Source organism: Danio rerio, chromosome 8 (genome assembly GCF_049306965.1).
Source record: "Danio rerio strain Tuebingen ecotype United States chromosome 8, GRCz12tu, whole genome shotgun sequence".
NCBI classification, from domain to species: Eukaryota; Metazoa; Chordata; class Actinopteri; order Cypriniformes; family Danionidae; genus Danio; species Danio rerio.
The window spans coordinates 11,153,164-11,172,709 of record NC_133183.1 but is presented as its reverse complement, the minus strand read 5'-3'; the positions used below and the strand labels follow the sequence as shown (position 1 = coordinate 11,172,709).

Genomic DNA, 19,546 nt, shown 5'->3' with positions numbered 1-19,546 from the left:
CATTCCACCCAGAGTGTTTCACCAGAGCTGGGAACCGAATAGGCATATAGGCCAATCAGCCACACGTTTTAAATCGATTTTACAGTATAGCAAAAATAAATCAAAATATTTTTGCTATTTTTCGGCAACTTAGGGTGTGCTCTGTGTCCCACCCACCACTACCTTACAGAACACACCCTAATCCCATCTCTAGGTTTTCACTTGGAGTGAACAGAGAGCCGGTCCCATATATTCCACAAGGCCAAGGTGAACAGCAATTCTGTCCTCCATCAACCCTTGATAGGCATCATTTCAAGAATGTAATGCCCCAACATCTTTGCCCTGTCTAACATGGGTAGTCATGTTCCTGTTGTTCTACATGCAGACTGTGCTGTGGACAGGCAACTCTACCAATACTGGTCCATGAACTCATGGATCTTTGATAGCCATCCTGCTAAAATGCAATGCCTTGACATTTCTAAACTTGAAGGGACATACCTAACTTTAACCTTCAGACCAATACAAGGTCCTGCATGCACACTATAACAAAGTGTGCAATGGAACCGTAGCTGGTCCATTCCACCCAGAGTGTTTCACCAGAGCTGGGAACCGAATAGGCATATAGGCCAATCAGCCATATGTTTTAAATTTATTTTACAGTATAGCAAAAACAAATCAAAGTATTTTTGCTATTTTTCGGCAACTTAGGGTGTGCTCTGTGTCCCACCCACCACTACCTTACAGAACACACCCTAATCCCATCTCTAGGTTTTTACTTGGAGTGAACAGAGAGCCGGTCCCATATATTCCAGAAGGCCAAGGTAAACAACAATTCTGTCCTCCATCAACCCTTGATAGGCATCATTTCAAGAATGTAATGCCCCAACATCTTTGCCCTGTCTAACATGGGTAGTCATGTTCCTGTTGTTCTACATGCAGACTGTGCTGTGGACAGGCAACTCTACCAATACTGGTCCATGAACTCAAGGATCTTTGATAGCCATCCTGCTAAAATGCAATGCCTTGGAATTTTTAAATTTGAAGGGACATACCTAACTTTAACCTTCAGACCAATACAAGGTCCTGCATGCACACTATAACAAAGTGTGCAATGGAACCGTAGCTGGTCCATTCCACCCAGAGTGTTTCACCAGAGCTGGGAACCGAATAGGCATATAGGCCAATCAGCCACACGTTTTAAATCGATTTTACAGTATAGCAAAAATAAATCAAAATATTTTTGCTATTTTTCGGCAACTTAGGGTGTGCTCTGTGTCCCACCCACCACTACCTTACAGAACACACCCTAATCCCATCTCTAGGTTTTCACTTGGAGTGAACAGAGAGCCGGTCCCATATATTCCAGAAGGCCAAGGTGAACAGCAATTCTGTCCTCTATCAACCCTTGATAGGCATCATTTCAAGAATGTAATGCCCCAACATCTTTGCCCTGTCTAACATGGGTAGTCATGTTCCTGTTGTTCTACATGCAGACTGTGCTGTGGACAGGCAACTCTACCAATACTGGTCTATGAAATCAAGGATCTTTGATAGCCATCCTGCTAAAATGCAATGCCTTGGAATTTTTAAATTTGAAGGGACATACCTAACTTTAACCTTCAGACCAATGCAAGGTCCTGCATGCACACTATAACAAAGTGCAATGGAACCGTAGCTGGTCCATTCCACCCAGAGTGTTTCACCAGAGCTGGGAACCTAATAGGCATATAGGCCAATCAGCCATATGTTTTAAATTTATTTTACAGTATAGCAAAAACAAATCAAAATATTTTTGCTATTTTTCGGCAACTTAGGGTGTGCTCTGTGTCCCACCCACCACTACCTTACAGAACACACCCTAATCCCATCTCTAGGTTTTCACTTGGAGTGAACAGAGAGCCTGTCCCATATATTCCAGAAGGCCAAGGTAAACAGCAATTCTGTCCTCCATCAACCCTAGATAGGCATCATTTCAAGAATGTAATGCCCCAACATTTTTGCCCTGTCTAACATGGGTAGTCATGTTCCTAATGTTATACATGCAGACTGTGCTGTGGACAGGCAATTCTACCAATACTGGTCCATGAACTCATGGATCTTTGATAGCCATCCTGCTAAAATGCAATGCCTTGACATTTCTAAACTTGAAGGGACATTTCTAACTTTAACCTTCAGACCAATGCAAGGTCCTGCATGCACACTATAACAAAGTGCAATGGAACCGTAGCTGGTCCATTCCACCCAGAGTGTTTCACCAGAGCTGGGAACCTAATAGGCATATAGGCCAATCAGCCATATGTTTTAAATTTATTTTACAGTATAGCAAAAACAAATAAAAATATTTTTGCTATTTTTCGGCAACTTAGGGTGTGCTCTGTGTCCCACCCACCACTACCTTACAGAACACACCCTAATCCCATCTCTAGGTTTTCACTTGGAGTGAACAGAGAGCCAGTCCCATATATTCCAGAAGGCCAAGGTAAACAGCAATTCTGTCCTCCATCAACCCTTGATAGGCATCATTTCAAGAATGTAATGCCCCAACATCTTTGCCCTGTCTAACATGGGTAGTCATGTTCCTGTTGTTCTACATGCAGACTATGCTGTGGACAGGCAACTCTACCAATACTGGTCTATAAACTCATGGATCTTTGATAGCCATCCTGCTACAATGCAATGCCTTGACATTTCTAAATTTGAAGGGACATTCCTAACTTTAACCTTTAGACCAATGCAAAGTCCTGCATGCACACTGTAACAAAGTGTGCAATGGGACCGTAGCTGGTCCATTCCACCCAGAGTGTTTCACCAGAGCTAGGAACCGAATAGGCATATAGGCCAATCAGCCATATGTTTTAAATTTATTTTACAGTATAGCAAAAACAAATCAAAATATTTTTGCTATTTTTCGGCAACTTAGGGTGTGCTCTGTGTCCCACCCACCACTACCTTACAGAACACACCCTAATCCCATCTCTAGGTTTTCACTTGGAGTGAACAGAGAGCCGGTCCCATATATTCCAGAAGGCCAAGGTGAACAGCAATTCTGTCCTCCATCAACCCTTGATAGGCATCATTTCAAGAATGTAATGCCCCAACATCTTTGCCCTGTCTAACATGGGTAGTCATGTTCCTGTTGTTCTACATGCAGACTGTGCTGTGGACAGGTAACTCTACCAATACTGGTCTATGAACTCATGGATCTTTGATAGCCATCCTGCTAAAATGCAATGCCTTGACATTTCTAAACTTGAAGGGACATACCTAACTTTAACCTTCAGACCAATACAAGGTCCTGCATGCACACTATAACAAAGTGTGCAATGGAACCGTAGCTGGTCCATTCCACCCAGAGTGTTTCACCAGAGCTGGGAACCGAATAGGCATATAGGCCAATCAGCCATATGTTTTAAATTTATTTTACAGTATAGCAAAAACAAATAAAAATATTTTTGCTATTTTTCGGCAACTTAGGGTGTGCTCTGTGTCCCACCCACCACTACCTTACAGAACACACCCTAATCCCATCTTTAGGTTTTCACTTGGAGTGAACAGAGAGCCGGTCCCATATATTCCAGAAGGCCAAGGTAAACAGCAATTCTGTCCTCCATCAACCCTTGATAGGCATCATTTCAAGAATGTAATGCCCCAACATCTTTGCCCTGTCTAACATGGGTAGTCATGTTCCTGTTGTTCTACATGCAGACTGTGCTGTGGACAGGCAACTCTACCTATACTGGTCCATGAACTCATGGATCTTTGATAGCCATCCTGCTAAAATGCAATGCCTTGGAATTTTTAAATTTGAAGGGACATACCTAACTTTAACCTTCAGACCAATACAAGGTCCTGCATGCACACTATAACAAAGTGTGCAATGGAACCGTAGCTGGTCCATTCCACCCAGAGTGTTTCACCAGAGCTGGGAACCGAATAGGCATATAGGCCAATCAGCCACACGTTTTAAATCAATTTTACAGTATAGCAAAAACAAATAAAAATATTTTTGCTATTTTTCGGCAACTTAGGGTGTGCTCTGTGTCCCACCCACCACTACCTTACAGAACACACCCTAATCCCATCTCTAGGTTTTCACTTGGAGTGAACAGAGAGCCGGTCCCATATATTCCAGAAGGCCAAGGTGAACAGCAATTCTGTCCTCTATCAACCCTTGATAGGCATCATTTCAAGAATGTAATGCCCCAACATCTTTGCCCTGTCTAACATGGGTAGTCATGTTCCTGTTGTTCTACATGCAGACTGTGCTGTGGACAGGCAACTCTACCAATACTGGTCTATGAACTCATGGATCTTTGATAGCCATCCTGCTAAAATGCAATGCCTTGACATTTCTAAACTTGAAGGGACATACCTAACTTTAACCTTCAGACCAATACAAGGTCCTGCATGCACACTATAACAAAGTGTGCAATGGAACCGTAGCTGGTCCATTCCACCCAGAGTGTTTCACCAGAGCTGGGAACCGAATAGGCATATAGGCCAATCAGCCATATGTTTTAAATTTATTTTACAGTATAGCAAAAACAAATCAAAATATTTTTGCTATTTTTCGGCAACTTAGGGTGTGCTCTGTGTCCCACCCACCACTACCTTACAGAACACACCCTAATCCCATCTCTAGGTTTTCACTTGGAGTGAACAGAGAGCCGGTCCCATATATTCCAGAAGGCCAAGGTAAACAGCAATTCTGTCCTCCATCAACCCTTGATAGGCATCATTTCAAGAATGTAATGCCCCAACATCTTTGCCCTGTCTAACATGGGTAGTCATGTTCCTGTTGTTCTACATGCAGACTGTGCTGTGGACAGGCAACTCTACCAATACTGGTCCATGAACTCATGGATCTTTGATAGCCATCCTGCTAAAATGCAATGCCTTGACATTTCTAAACTTGAAGGGACATTTCTAACTTTAACCTTCAGACCAATGCAAGGTCCTGCATGCACACTATAACAAAGTGCAATGGAACCGTAGCTGGTCCATTCCACCCAGAGTGTTTCACCAGAGCTGGGAACCGAATAGGCATATAGGCCAATCAGCCACACGTTTTAAATCGATTTTACAGTATAGCAAAAATAAATCAAAATATTTTTGCTATTTTTCGGCAACTTAGGGTGTGCTCTGTGTCCCACCCACCACTACCTTACAGAACACACCCTAATCCCATCTCTAGGTTTTCACTTGGAGTGAACAGAGAGCCGGTCCCATATATTCCAGAAGGCCAAGGTAAACAACAATTCTGTCCTCCATCAACCCTTGATAGGCATCATTTCAAGAATGTAATGCCCCAACATCTTTGCCCTGTCTAACATGGGTAGTCATGTTCCTGTTGTTCTACATGCAGACTGTGCTGTGGACAGGCAACTCTACCAATACTGGTCCATGAACTCATGGATCTTTGATAGCCATCCTGCTAAAATGCAATGCCTTGACATTTCTAAACTTGAAGGGACATTTCTAACTTTAACCTTCAGACCAATGCAAGGTCCTGCATGCACACTATAACAAAGTGTGCAATGGAACCGTAGCTGGTCCATTCCACCCAGAGTGTTTCACCAGAGCTGGGAACCTAATAGGCATATAGGCCAATCAGCCATATGTTTTAAATTTATTTTACAGTATAGCAAAAACAAATAAAAATATTTTTGCTATTTTTCGGCAACTTAGGGTGTGCTCTGTGTCCCACCCACCACTACCTTACAGAACACACCCTAATCCCATCTCTAGGTTTTCACTTGGAGTGAACAGAGAGCCGGTCCCATATATTCCAGAAGGCCAAGGTAAACAGCAATTCTGTCCTCCATCAACCCTTGATAGGCATCATTTCAAGAATGTAATGCCCCAACATCTTTGCCCTGTCTAACATGGGTAGTCATGTTCCTGTTGTTCTACATGCAGACTATGCTGTGGACAGGCAACTCTACCAATACTGGTCTATAAACTCATGGATCTTTGATAGCCATCCTGCTACAATGCAATGCCTTGACATTTCTAAATTTGAAGGGACATTCCTAACTTTAACCTTCAGACCAATGCAAAGTCCTGCATGCACACTGTAACAAAGTGTGCAATGGGACCGTAGCTGGTCCATTCCACCCAGAGTGTTTCACCAGAGCTAGGAACCGAATAGGCATATAGGCCAATCAGCCATATGTTTTAAATTTATTTTACAGTATAGCAAAAACAAATAAAAATATTTTTGCTATTTTTCGGCAACTTAGGGTGTGCTCTGTGTCCCACCCACCACTACCTTACAGAACACACCCTAATCCCATCTCTAGGTTTTCACTTGGAGTGAACAGAGAGCCGGTCCCATATATTCCAGAAGGCCAAGGTGAACAGCAATTCTGTCCTCTATCAACCCTTGATAGGCATCATTTCAAGAATGTAATGTCCCAACATCTTTGCCCTGTCTAACATGGGTAGTCATGTTCCTGTTGTTCAACATGCAGACTGTGCTGTGGACAGGCAACTCTACCAATACTGGTCTATGAACTCAAGGATCTTTGATAGCCATCCTGCTAAAATGCAATGCCTTGGAATTTTTAAATTTGAAGGGACATACCTAACTTTAACCTTCAGACCAATACAAGGTTCTGCATGCACACTATAACAAAGTGTGCAATGGAACCGTAGCTGGTCCATTCCACCCAGAGTGTTTCACCAGAGCTGGGAACCGAATAGGCATATAGGCCAATCAGCCATATGTTTTAAATTTATTTTACAGTATAGCAAAAACAAATCAAAATATTTTTGCTATTTTTCGGCAACTTAGGGTGTGCTCTGTGTCCCACCCACCACTACCTTACAGAACACACCCTAATCCCATCTCTAGGTTTTCACTTGGAGTGAACAGAGAGCCGGTCCCATATATTCCAGAAGGCCAAGGTAAACAACAATTCTGTCCTCCATCAACCCTTGATAGGCATCATTTCAAGAATGTAATGCCCCAACATCTTTGCCCTGTCTAACATGGGTAGTCATGTTCCTGTTGTTCTACATGCAGACTGTGCTGTGGACAGGCAACTCTACCAATACTGGTCCATGAACTCATGGATCTTTGATAGCCATCCTGCTAAAATGCAATGCCTTGACATTTCTAAACTTGAAGGGACATTTCTAACTTTAACCTTCAGACCAATGCAAGGTCCTGCATGCACACTATAACAAAGTGCAATGGAACCGTAGCTGGTCCATTCCACCCAGAGTGTTTCACCAGAGCTGGGAACCTAATAGGCATATAGGCCAATCAGCCATATGTTTTAAATTTATTTTACAGTATAGCAAAAACAAATAAAAATATTTTTGCTATTTTTCGGCAACTTAGGGTGTGCTCTGTGTCCCACCCACCACTACCTTACAGAACACACCCTAATCCCATCTCTAGGTTTTCACTTGGAGTGAACAGAGAGCCAGTCCCATATATTCCAGAAGGCCAAGGTAAACAGCAATTCTGTCCTCCATCAACCCTTGATAGGCATCATTTCAAGAATGTAATGCCCCAACATCTTTGCCCTGTCTAACATGGGTAGTCATGTTCCTGTTGTTCTACATGCAGACTATGCTGTGGACAGGCAACTCTACCAATACTGGTCTATAAACTCATGGATCTTTGATAGCCATCCTGCTACAATGCAATGCCTTGACATTTCTAAATTTGAAGGGACATTCCTAACTTTAACCTTCAGACCAATGCAAAGTCCTGCATGCACACTGTAACAAAGTGTGCAATGGGACCGTAGCTGGTCCATTCCACCCAGAGTGTTTCACCAGAGCTAGGAACCGAATAGGCATATAGGCCAATCAGCCATATGTTTTAAATTTATTTTACAGTATAGCAAAAACAAATCAAAATATTTTTGCTATTTTTCGGCAACTTAGGGTGTGCTCTGTGTCCCACCCACCACTACCTTACAGAACACACCCTAATCCCATCTCTAGGTTTTCACTTGGAGTGAACAGAGAGCCGGTCCCATATATTCCAGAAGGCCAAGGTGAACAGCAATTCTGTCCTCCATCAACCCTTGATAGGCATCATTTCAAGAATGTAATGCCCCAACATCTTTGCCCTGTCTAACATGGGTAGTCATGTTCCTGTTGTTCTACATGCAGACTGTGCTGTGGACAGGCAACTCTACCAATACTGGTCTATGAACTCATGGATCTTTGATAGCCATCCTGCTAAAATGCAATGCCTTGACATTTCTAAACTTGAAGGGACATACCTAACTTTAACCTTCAGACCAATACAAGGTCCTGCATGCACACTATAACAAAGTGTGCAATGGAACCGTAGCTGGTCCATTCCACCCAGAGTGTTTCACCAGAGCTGGGAACCGAATAGGCATATAGGCCAATCAGCCATATGTTTTAAATTTATTTTACAGTATAGCAAAAACAAATAAAAATATTTTTGCTATTTTTCGGCAACTTAGGGTGTGCTCTGTGTCCCACCCACCACTACCTTACAGAACACACCCTAATCCCATCTTTAGGTTTTCACTTGGAGTGAACAGAGAGCCGGTCCCATATATTCCAGAAGGCCAAGGTAAACAGCAATTCTGTCCTCCATCAACCCTTGATAGGCATCATTTCAAGAATGTAATGCCCCAACATCTTTGCCCTGTCTAACATGGGTAGTCATGTTCCTGTTGTTCTACATGCAGACTGTGCTGTGGACAGGCAACTCTACCAATACTGGTCCATGAACTCATGGATCTTTGATAGCCATCCTGCTAAAATGCAATGCCTTGGAATTTTTAAATTTGAAGGGACATACCTAACTTTAACCTTCAGACCAATACAAGGTCCTGCATGCACACTATAACAAAGTGTGCAATGGAACCGTAGCTGGTCCATTCCACCCAGAGTGTTTCACCAGAGCTGGGAACCGAATAGGCATATAGGCCAATCAGCCACACGTTTTAAATCAATTTTACAGTATAGCAAAAACAAATAAAAATATTTTTGCTATTTTTCGGCAACTTAGGGTGTGCTCTGTGTCCCACCCACCACTACCTTACAGAACACACCCTAATCCCATCTCTAGGTTTTCACTTGGAGTGAACAGAGAGCCGGTCCCATATGTTCCAGAAGGCCAAGGTGAACAGCAATTCTGTCCTCTATCAACCCTTGATAGGCATCATTTCAAGAATGTAATGCCCCAACATCTTTGCCCTGTCTAACATGGGTAGTCATGTTCCTGTTGTTCTACATGCAGACTGTGCTGTGGACAGGCAACTCTACCAATACTGGTCTATGAACTCATGGATCTTTGATAGCCATCCTGCTAAAATGCAATGCCTTGACATTTCTAAACTTGAAGGGACATACCTAACTTTAACCTTCAGACCAATACAAGGTCCTGCATGCACACTATAACAAAGTGTGCAATGGAACCGTAGCTGGTCCATTCCACCCAGAGTGTTTCACCAGAGCTGGGAACCGAATAGGCATATAGGCCAATCAGCCATATGTTTTAAATTTATTTTACAGTATAGCAAAAACAAATCAAAATATTTTTGCTATTTTTCGGCAACTTAGGGTGTGCTCTGTGTCCCACCCACCACTACCTTACAGAACACACCCTAATCCCATCTCTAGGTTTTCACTTGGAGTGAACAGAGAGCCGGTCCCATATATTCCAGAAGGCCAAGGTAAACAGCAATTCTGTCCTCCATCAACCCTTGATAGGCATCATTTCAAGAATGTAATGCCCCAACATCTTTGCCCTGTCTAACATGGGTAGTCATGTTCCTGTTGTTCTACATGCAGACTGTGCTGTGGACAGGCAACTCTACCAATACTGGTCCATGAACTCATGGATCTTTGATAGCCATCCTGCTAAAATGCAATGCCTTGACATTTCTAAACTTGAAGGGACATTTCTAACTTTAACCTTCAGACCAATGCAAGGTCCTGCATGCACACTATAACAAAGTGCAATGGAACCGTAGCTGGTCCATTCCACCCAGAGTGTTTCACCAGAGCTGGGAACCGAATAGGCATATAGGCCAATCAGCCACACGTTTTAAATCGATTTTACAGTATAGCAAAAATAAATCAAAATATTTTTGCTATTTTTCGGCAACTTAGGGTGTGCTCTGTGTCCCACCCACCACTACCTTACAGAACACACCCTAATCCCATCTCTAGGTTTTCACTTGGAGTGAACAGAGAGCCGGTCCCATATATTCCAGAAGGCCAAGGTAAACAACAATTCTGTCCTCCATCAACCCTTGATAGGCATCATTTCAAGAATGTAATGCCCCAACATCTTTGCCCTGTCTAACATGGGTAGTCATGTTCCTGTTGTTCTACATGCAGACTGTGCTGTGGACAGGCAACTCTACCAATACTGGTCCATGAACTCATGGATCTTTGATAGCCATCCTGCTAAAATGCAATGCCTTGACATTTCTAAACTTGAAGGGACATTTCTAACTTTAACCTTCAGACCAATGCAAGGTCCTGCATGCACACTATAACAAAGTGTGCAATGGAACCGTAGCTGGTCCATTCCACCCAGAGTGTTTCACCAGAGCTGGGAACCTAATAGGCATATAGGCCAATCAGCCATATGTTTTAAATTTATTTTACAGTATAGCAAAAACAAATAAAAATATTTTTGCTATTTTTCGGCAACTTAGGGTGTGCTCTGTGTCCCACCCACCACTACCTTACAGAACACACCCTAATCCCATCTCTAGGTTTTCACTTGGAGTGAACAGAGAGCCGGTCCCATATATTCCAGAAGGCCAAGGTAAACAGCAATTCTGTCCTCCATCAACCCTTGATAGGCATCATTTCAAGAATGTAATGCCCCAACATCTTTGCCCTGTCTAACATGGGTAGTCATGTTCCTGTTGTTCTACATGCAGACTATGCTGTGGACAGGCAACTCTACCAATACTGGTCTATAAACTCATGGATCTTTGATAGCCATCCTGCTACAATGCAATGCCTTGACATTTCTAAATTTGAAGGGACATTCCTAACTTTAACCTTCAGACCAATGCAAAGTCCTGCATGCACACTGTAACAAAGTGTGCAATGGGACCGTAGCTGGTCCATTCCACCCAGAGTGTTTCACCAGAGCTAGGAACCGAATAGGCATATAGGCCAATCAGCCATATGTTTTAAATTTATTTTACAGTATAGCAAAAACAAATAAAAATATTTTTGCTATTTTTCGGCAACTTAGGGTGTGCTCTGTGTCCCACCCACCACTACCTTACAGAACACACCCTAATCCCATCTCTAGGTTTTCACTTGGAGTGAACAGAGAGCCGGTCCCATATATTCCAGAAGGCCAAGGTGAACAGCAATTCTGTCCTCTATCAACCCTTGATAGGCATCATTTCAAGAATGTAATGTCCCAACATCTTTGCCCTGTCTAACATGGGTAGTCATGTTCCTGTTGTTCAACATGCAGACTGTGCTGTGGACAGGCAACTCTACCAATACTGGTCTATGAACTCAAGGATCTTTGATAGCCATCCTGCTAAAATGCAATGCCTTGGAATTTTTAAATTTGAAGGGACATACCTAACTTTAACCTTCAGACCAATACAAGGTTCTGCATGCACACTATAACAAAGTGTGCAATGGAACCGTAGCTGGTCCATTCCACCCAGAGTGTTTCACCAGAGCTGGGAACCGAATAGGCATATAGGCCAATCAGCCATATGTTTTAAATTTATTTTACAGTATAGCAAAAACAAATCAAAATATTTTTGCTATTTTTCGGCAACTTAGGGTGTGCTCTGTGTCCCACCCACCACTACCTTACAGAACACACCCTAATCCCATCTCTAGGTTTTCACTTGGAGTGAACAGAGAGCCGGTCCCATATATTCCAGAAGGCCAAGGTAAACAACAATTCTGTCCTCCATCAACCCTTGATAGGCATCATTTCAAGAATGTAATGCCCCAACATCTTTGCCCTGTCTAACATGGGTAGTCATGTTCCTGTTGTTCTACATGCAGACTGTGCTGTGGACAGGCAACTCTACCAATACTGGTCCATGAACTCATGGATCTTTGATAGCCATCCTGCTAAAATGCAATGCCTTGACATTTCTAAACTTGAAGGGACATTTCTAACTTTAACCTTCAGACCAATGCAAGGTCCTGCATGCACACTATAACAAAGTGCAATGGAACCGTAGCTGGTCCATTCCACCCAGAGTGTTTCACCAGAGCTGGGAACCTAATAGGCATATAGGCCAATCAGCCATATGTTTTAAATTTATTTTACAGTATAGCAAAAACAAATAAAAATATTTTTGCTATTTTTCGGCAACTTAGGGTGTGCTCTGTGTCCCACCCACCACTACCTTACAGAACACACCCTAATCCCATCTCTAGGTTTTCACTTGGAGTGAACAGAGAGCCGGTCCCATATATTCCAGAAGGCCAAGGTGAACAGCAATTCTGTCCTCCATCAACCCTTGATAGGCAACATTTCAAGAATGTAATGCCCCAACATCTTTGCCCTGTCTAACATGGGTAGTCATGTTCCTGTTGTTCTACATGCAGACTGTGCTGTGGACAGGCAACTCTACCAATACTGGTCTATGAACTCATGGATCTTTGATAGCCATCCTGCTAAAATGCAATGCCTTGACATTTCTAAACTTGAAGGGACATACCTAACTTTAACCTTCAGACCAATACAAGGTCCTGCATGCACACTATAACAAAGTGTGCAATGGAACCGTAGCTGGTCCATTCCACCCAGAGTGTTTCACCAGAGCTGGGAACCGAATAGGCATATAGGCCAATCAGCCACACGTTTTAAATCGATTTTACAGTATAGCAAAAACAAATCAAAATATTTTTGCTATTTTTCGGCAACTTAGGGTGTGCTCTGTGTCCCACCCACCACTACCTTACAGAACACACCCTAATCCCATCTCTAGGTTTTCACTTGGAGTGAACAGAGAGCCGGTCCCATATATTCCAGAAGGCCAAGGTGAACAGCAATTCTGTCCTCTATCAACCCTTGATAGGCATCATTTCAAGAATGTAATGCCCCAACATCTTTGCCCTGTCTAACATGGGTAGTCATGTTCCTGTTGTTCTACATGCAGACTGTGCTGTGGACAGGCAACTCTACCAATACTGGTCTATGAACTCAAGGATCTTTGATAGCCATCCTGCTAAAATGCAATGCCTTGGAATTTTTAAATTTGAAGGGACATACCAAACTTTAACCTTCAGACCAATACAAGGTCCTGCATGCACACTATAACAAAGTGTGCAATGGAACCGTAGCTGGTCCATTCCACCCAGAGTGTTTCACCAGAGCTGGGAACCGAATAGGCATATAGGCCAATCAGCCACACGTTTTAAATCGATTTTACAGTATAGCAAAAACAAATCAAAATATTTTTGCTATTTTTCGGCAACTTAGGGTGTGCTCTGTGTCCCACCCACCACTACCTTACAGAACACACCCTAATCCCATCTCTAGGTTTTCACTTGGAGTGAACAGAGAGCCGGTCCCATATATTCCAGAAAGCCAAGGTAAACAGCAATTCTGTCCTCCATCAACCCTTGATAGGCATCATTTCAAGAATGAAATGCCCCAACATCTTTGCCCTGTCTAACATGGGTAGTCATGTTCCTGTTGTTCTACATGCAGACTATGCTGTGGACAGGCAACTCTACCAATACTGGTCTATAAACTCATGGATCTTTGATAGCCATCCTGCTACAATGCAATGCCTTGACATTTCTAAACTTGAAGAGACATTTCTAACTTTAACCTTCAGACCAATACAAGGTCCTGCATGCACACTATAACAAAGTGTGCAATGGAACCGTAGCTGGTCCATTCCACCCAGAGTGTTTCACCAGAGCTGGGAACCGAATAGGCATATAGGCCAATCAGCCACACGTTTTAAATCGATTTTACAGTATAGCAAAAATAAATCAAAATATTTTTGCTATTTTTCGGCAACTTAGGGTGTGCTCTGTGTCCCACCCACCACTACCTTACAGAACACACCCTAATCCCATCTCTAGGTTTTCACTTGGAGTGAACAGAGAGCCGGTCCCATATATTCCAGAAGGCCAAGATGAACAGCAATTCTGTCCTCCATCAACCCTTGATAGGCATCATTTCAAGAATGTAATGCCCCAACATTTTTGCCCTGTCTAACATGGGTAGTCATGTTCCTAATGTTCTACATGCAGACTGTGCTGTGGACAGGCAACTCTACCAATACTGGTCCATGAACTCATGGATCTTTGATAGCCATCCTGCTACAATGCAATGCCTTGACATTTCTAAATTTGAAGGGACATTTCTAACTTTAACCTTCAGACCAATGCAAAGTCCTGCATGCACACTGTAACAAAGTGTGCAATGGGACCGTAGCTGGTCCATTCCACCCAGAGTGTTTCACCAGAGCTAGGAACCGAATAGGCATATAGGCCAATCAGCCATATGTTTTAAATTTATTTTACAGTATAGCAAAAACAAATCAAAATATTTTTGCTATTTTTCGGCAACTTAGGGTGTGCTCTGTGTCCCACCCACCACTACCTTACAGAACACACCCTAATCCCATCTCTAGGTTTTCACTTGGAGTGAACAGAGAGCCGGTCCCATATATTCCAGAAGGCCAAGGTGAACAGCAATTCTGTCCTCTATCAACCCTTGATAGGCATCATTTCAAGAATGTAATGCCCCAACATCTTTGCCCTGTCTAACATGGGTAGTCATGTTCCTGTTGTTCTACATGCAGACTGTGCTGTGGACAGGCAACTCTACCAATACTGGTCTATGAACTCAAGGATCTTTGATAGCCATCCTGCTAAAATGCAATGCCTTGGAATTTTTAAATTTGAAGGGACATACCAAACTTTAACCTTCAGACCAATACAAGGTCCTGCATGCACACTATAACAAAGTGTGCAATGGAACCGTAGCTGGTCCATTCCACCCAGAGTGTTTCACCAGAGCTGGGAACCGAATAGGCATATAGGCCAATCAGCCACACGTTTTAAATCGATTTTACAGTATAGCAAAAACAAATCAAAATATTTTTGCTATTTTTCGGCAACTTAGGGTGTGCTCTGTGTCCCACCCACCACTACCTTACAGAACACACCCTAATCCCATCTCTAGGTTTTCACTTGGAGTGAACAGAGAGCCGGTCCCATATATTCCAGAAAGCCAAGGTAAACAGCAATTCTGTCCTCCATCAACCCTTGATAGGCATCATTTCAAGAATGAAATGCCCCAACATCTTTGCCCTGTCTAACATGGGTAGTCATGTTCCTGTTGTTCTACATGCAGACTATGCTGTGGACAGGCAACTCTACCAATACTGGTCTATAAACTCATGGATCTTTGATAGCCATCCTGCTACAATGCAATGCCTTGACATTTCTAAACTTGAAGAGACATTTCTAACTTTAACCTTCAGACCAATACAAGGTCCTGCATGCACACTATAACAAAGTGTGCAATGGAACCGTAGCTGGTCCATTCCACCCAGAGTGTTTCACCAGAGCTGGGAACCGAATAGGCATATAGGCCAATCAGCCACACGTTTTAAATCGATTTTACAGTATAGCAAAAATAAATCAAAATATTTTTGCTATTTTTCGGCAACTTAGGGTGTGCTCTGTGTCCCACCCACCACTACCTTACAGAACACACCCTAATCCCATCTCTAGGTTTTCACTTGGAGTGAACAGAGAGCCGGTCCCATATATTCCAGAAGGCCAAGGTGAACAGCAATTCTGTCCTCCATCAACCCTTGATAGGCATCATTTCAAGAATGTAATGCCCCAACATTTTTGCCCTGTCTAACATGGGTAGTCATGTTTCTAATGTTGTACATGCAGACTGTGCTGTGGACAGGCAACTCTACCAATACTGGTCCATGAACTCATGGATCTTTGATAGCCATCCTGCTACAATGCAATGCCTTGACATTTCTAAATTTGAAGGGACATTCCTAACTTTAACCTTCAGACCAATCCAAAGTCCTGCATGCACACTGTAACAAAGTGTGCAATGGGACCGTAGCTGGTCCATTCCACCCAGAGTGTTTCACCAGAGCTAGGAACCGAATAGGCATATAGGCCAATCAGCCATATGTTTTAAATTTATTTTACAGTATAGCAAAAACAAATCAAAATATTTTTGCTATTTTTCGGCAACTTAGGGTGTGCTCTGTGTCCCACCCACCACTACCTTACAGAACACACCCTAATCCCATCTCTAGGTTTTCACTTGGAGTGAACAGAGAGCCGGTCCCATATATTCCAGAAGGCCAAGGTAAACAGCAATTCTGTCCTCCATCAACCCTTGATAGGCATCATTTCAAGAATGTAATGCCCCAACATTTTTGCCCTGTCTAACATGGGTAGTCATGTTCCAGTTGATCTACATGCAGACTGTGCTGTGGACAGGAAATCTGGCAGCTGGATGATATATTTTGGTGCATTTAATCAAAGCCATTTTATTGAACAGTTGAATCATGTATCAAAAGAATAGCTTTGGTCACCAAACATCTTAAGGAATAGAAAGATAATTCATTTAAATTTAAACAAGTTATTACAGAAGAAATGACAAAATACAAAGCTTAAACTAAATTTAATAATTTTATGTTTTGTTGAGTTTTCCTGTTAATTAAAGTTTTATTTAATATTTTTCACCCACAAATAATTTGGACTGTGATATGCGGAGTGTGATCTTCAATTATTTTGTTAAATTAGCTCCATTTTTGGTTTTAGTTCTGACTAATGCAATGTATATTCACAAATCTAATATTGTAAAGCATACTATAGAATATATTAATCTTAAAAGAGAAATATGTGAGGAGTGTACACATTTATGCTGAGCACTGTATATACAGTTGAAGTCTAAATTTTATATATATATATATATATATATATATATATATATATATATATATATATATATATATATATATAATTTTTTCTAATGATGTCAGATCAAGGGATTTCCAACAAAATTTCCTATAGAAATAAAAGATAAATAAAAGCTAGTATAAAAGATTTTAATTTCTAAGAAACCATTTTAAAATCGTTACTATTAGTCCCCTCAAGCAATATATATATATATATATATATATATATATATATATATATATATATATATATATATATATATATATAAATATATATATATATATATATATATATTTATATATATATATATATATATATATATATATATATATATATATATATATATATATATATATATATATATATATATATATATATATATTATACATACTGTAATACATAGTTTTTCCTATTTACCCCACAACTTGCCTAGTTAACCTAATGAACCCAGTTAAGCCTCTAAATTGCACTTTGAGCTAAAAACTAGTATTTAATAAAAAAATAATAAATAGATAAAACATCTAGTAAATTATTATTTACTGTTATTATGGCAAAGATAAAAGAAACCAGTTATTAGAATTTATTTCTTAAAACTATCTTGTTTAGAAATGCTCTCTGTTAAACAGACATTGGAAGAAAAAATAATTTTGACCGGTGTGTGTGTGTGTGTGTGTGTGCGTGCGTGCCTGTGTGTGGGTATGTGAAAACTCATTTGAAATCTTACTTGTTCATGACTTCTCCACCGTCTGCCAGTCAGCCATACTCTTCTTCATGAAGTCGTTGCAGAAGTTTTGTCATGATGGAGACGCTATATTGTACCTAAACACTTATTTCAATTGCCCTTTGGTTAACTTTCTGTACAGAAACACCTCCTAATTCTCACATCATTCTGTTAATACATTTCTTTTCTACCATTAAAGATGGCAAACAGACTTTAATATCTTCTCACATGAGTGAAAATCAGGTCAGTCTCTGGAAATACAGGAAAGCTGCAACCTTTACCTTTCAGCTGAGATTTTTCCACTCATCGCTAACATTTCAGGAGTGGTTTATTTTGCTTTAAAGCCCAACATGTGTAAAGGTAATCCCCTTATTCTCATTTATTTTATGGCTGATAATAATTAGTCTATTGGCTAATAAGATACTGATTCAATGCTCAAATCATTCTCTATGGTGGATTATTTTATAGAGAATGTTGAGCAAGACTTAGGAACCTCGGGCAGAATTAGGTTTTGTTGAGTTTTATTTTAAATTTATTTTTTGTAATTTTTTTGCTAAATTTAATGTGATTTTGTTTATACAGCCAATGTAATGTGAATGAATGTGTTAGAGAAATACTATCGTAATTTAAAGTAAAAAAGCTACAATGGTAAAGTGTCACTATTACAGGCCTCCTCAGTATTTATTCTACAACTCTGTACTATCAACAATTGTCATAATTATCTTATAAAACAGAAAAATGTCAGGATTGATTTATATTACTTATTATTTGCTACTGATATCTCATATCACAAATGCAGCTGTTGTATTACAGAGATAGTTTCATTATTTTGTTTTTTAATGCTTTATGAATATTTAACTTATTAACAAATAAACGTTTTACTTTAATAATTTCCCCATAAATGTATCATCATGTATCACTGAAAATGGGAGAATCTCTGCTTTAAGCTTTTGGTTTATGGCACATAGTCTGGATAATTATGGTTCAGATGTGTTACAGTAATAAATATTTAAATATAAATAGTTAATATCAAATAAATAACTATTTCTTTAAATTAGAATGATAATAAATCAATAATTTGCTTAGACTTTTGTTACTGGATTAAGCATTTTTGAAAGATTATTCAGCTACACACATTTACATGACTGTTTGTCGCCACCTTTTGGCCAACAATGTAACTCCATAAAAGAAAAGGCATCAAATAGCTTTCAAACGGTCATTTTTATCATTACCATAAAAATTAGCGTTCAAATCTGAACTATCAACAGTTATCTTAGTACTTATATTTGATTGTTTTTGACTCAGAGATTAATAGGCTGCTGAAAAATAATAAACATGCAACTTGCGATCACGTAGTGTAGATCACAATTTTCATCCTAAACATTTTAAACATTGAAAACAAATTTGAACAGTTCGTGGTCTTGGATAAACTGAATTTAACGTAACATACTAAAAAATGGTCTAGAACCGCCGCTGATTTAAGCATTTAACTCATATGGTTTGTGTTTTGTGCAGTTACTTGTTGTTGATTCCTCCTGCATATGTGATTCTTCCTGAAATCCAGGATATGCAGCAGAAATCCGTTCGTGAAGCTGTATATTCAGTCATCTTTCACTCTTCCAGCAGCTCTGTTTTCTCGTCTCTAAGGGCACCGAGTAGTCAGAATTCTAAATGGAACTCTGAGGTTCAATGATGTCATCAAGGCTGAAGCTGATTAGCTGAGTGTCAGAAGGCTGAATTTATATTTACGTTTAAACGTCAACCAAACTAACCATCGAATTAATGTTGATATTTAAAGTGGATTTTTGGTTTAACAATGTTATTTAGACAAAATGGTCACAAAATCACAATTACTTCAACAAAAAGTTCATCAAAAATTACACTGAAACCAATATTGGATACTATTATTATTGATGTTTAGGCAGTTTT

General features: G+C 40.5%; 1 long non-coding RNA gene across 1 annotated transcript in view; it reads right to left on the bottom strand.

Annotated features, from left to right (window-relative positions):
• Nucleotides 1–19,261, bottom strand: part of LOC141375531 (uncharacterized) — a 32,431-nt gene extending 13,170 nt beyond the window's left edge. The window contains exons 1-2 of the long non-coding RNA XR_012383945.1: nucleotides 19,137–19,261; nucleotides 17,621–17,722 (exon numbers count right to left, since the gene is read on the bottom strand). This is a non-coding gene — a long non-coding RNA (uncharacterized lncRNA). The remainder of the gene's footprint in view (nucleotides 1–17,620; nucleotides 17,723–19,136) is intronic.
• Nucleotides 19,262–19,546: the final 285 nt, after the last annotated feature.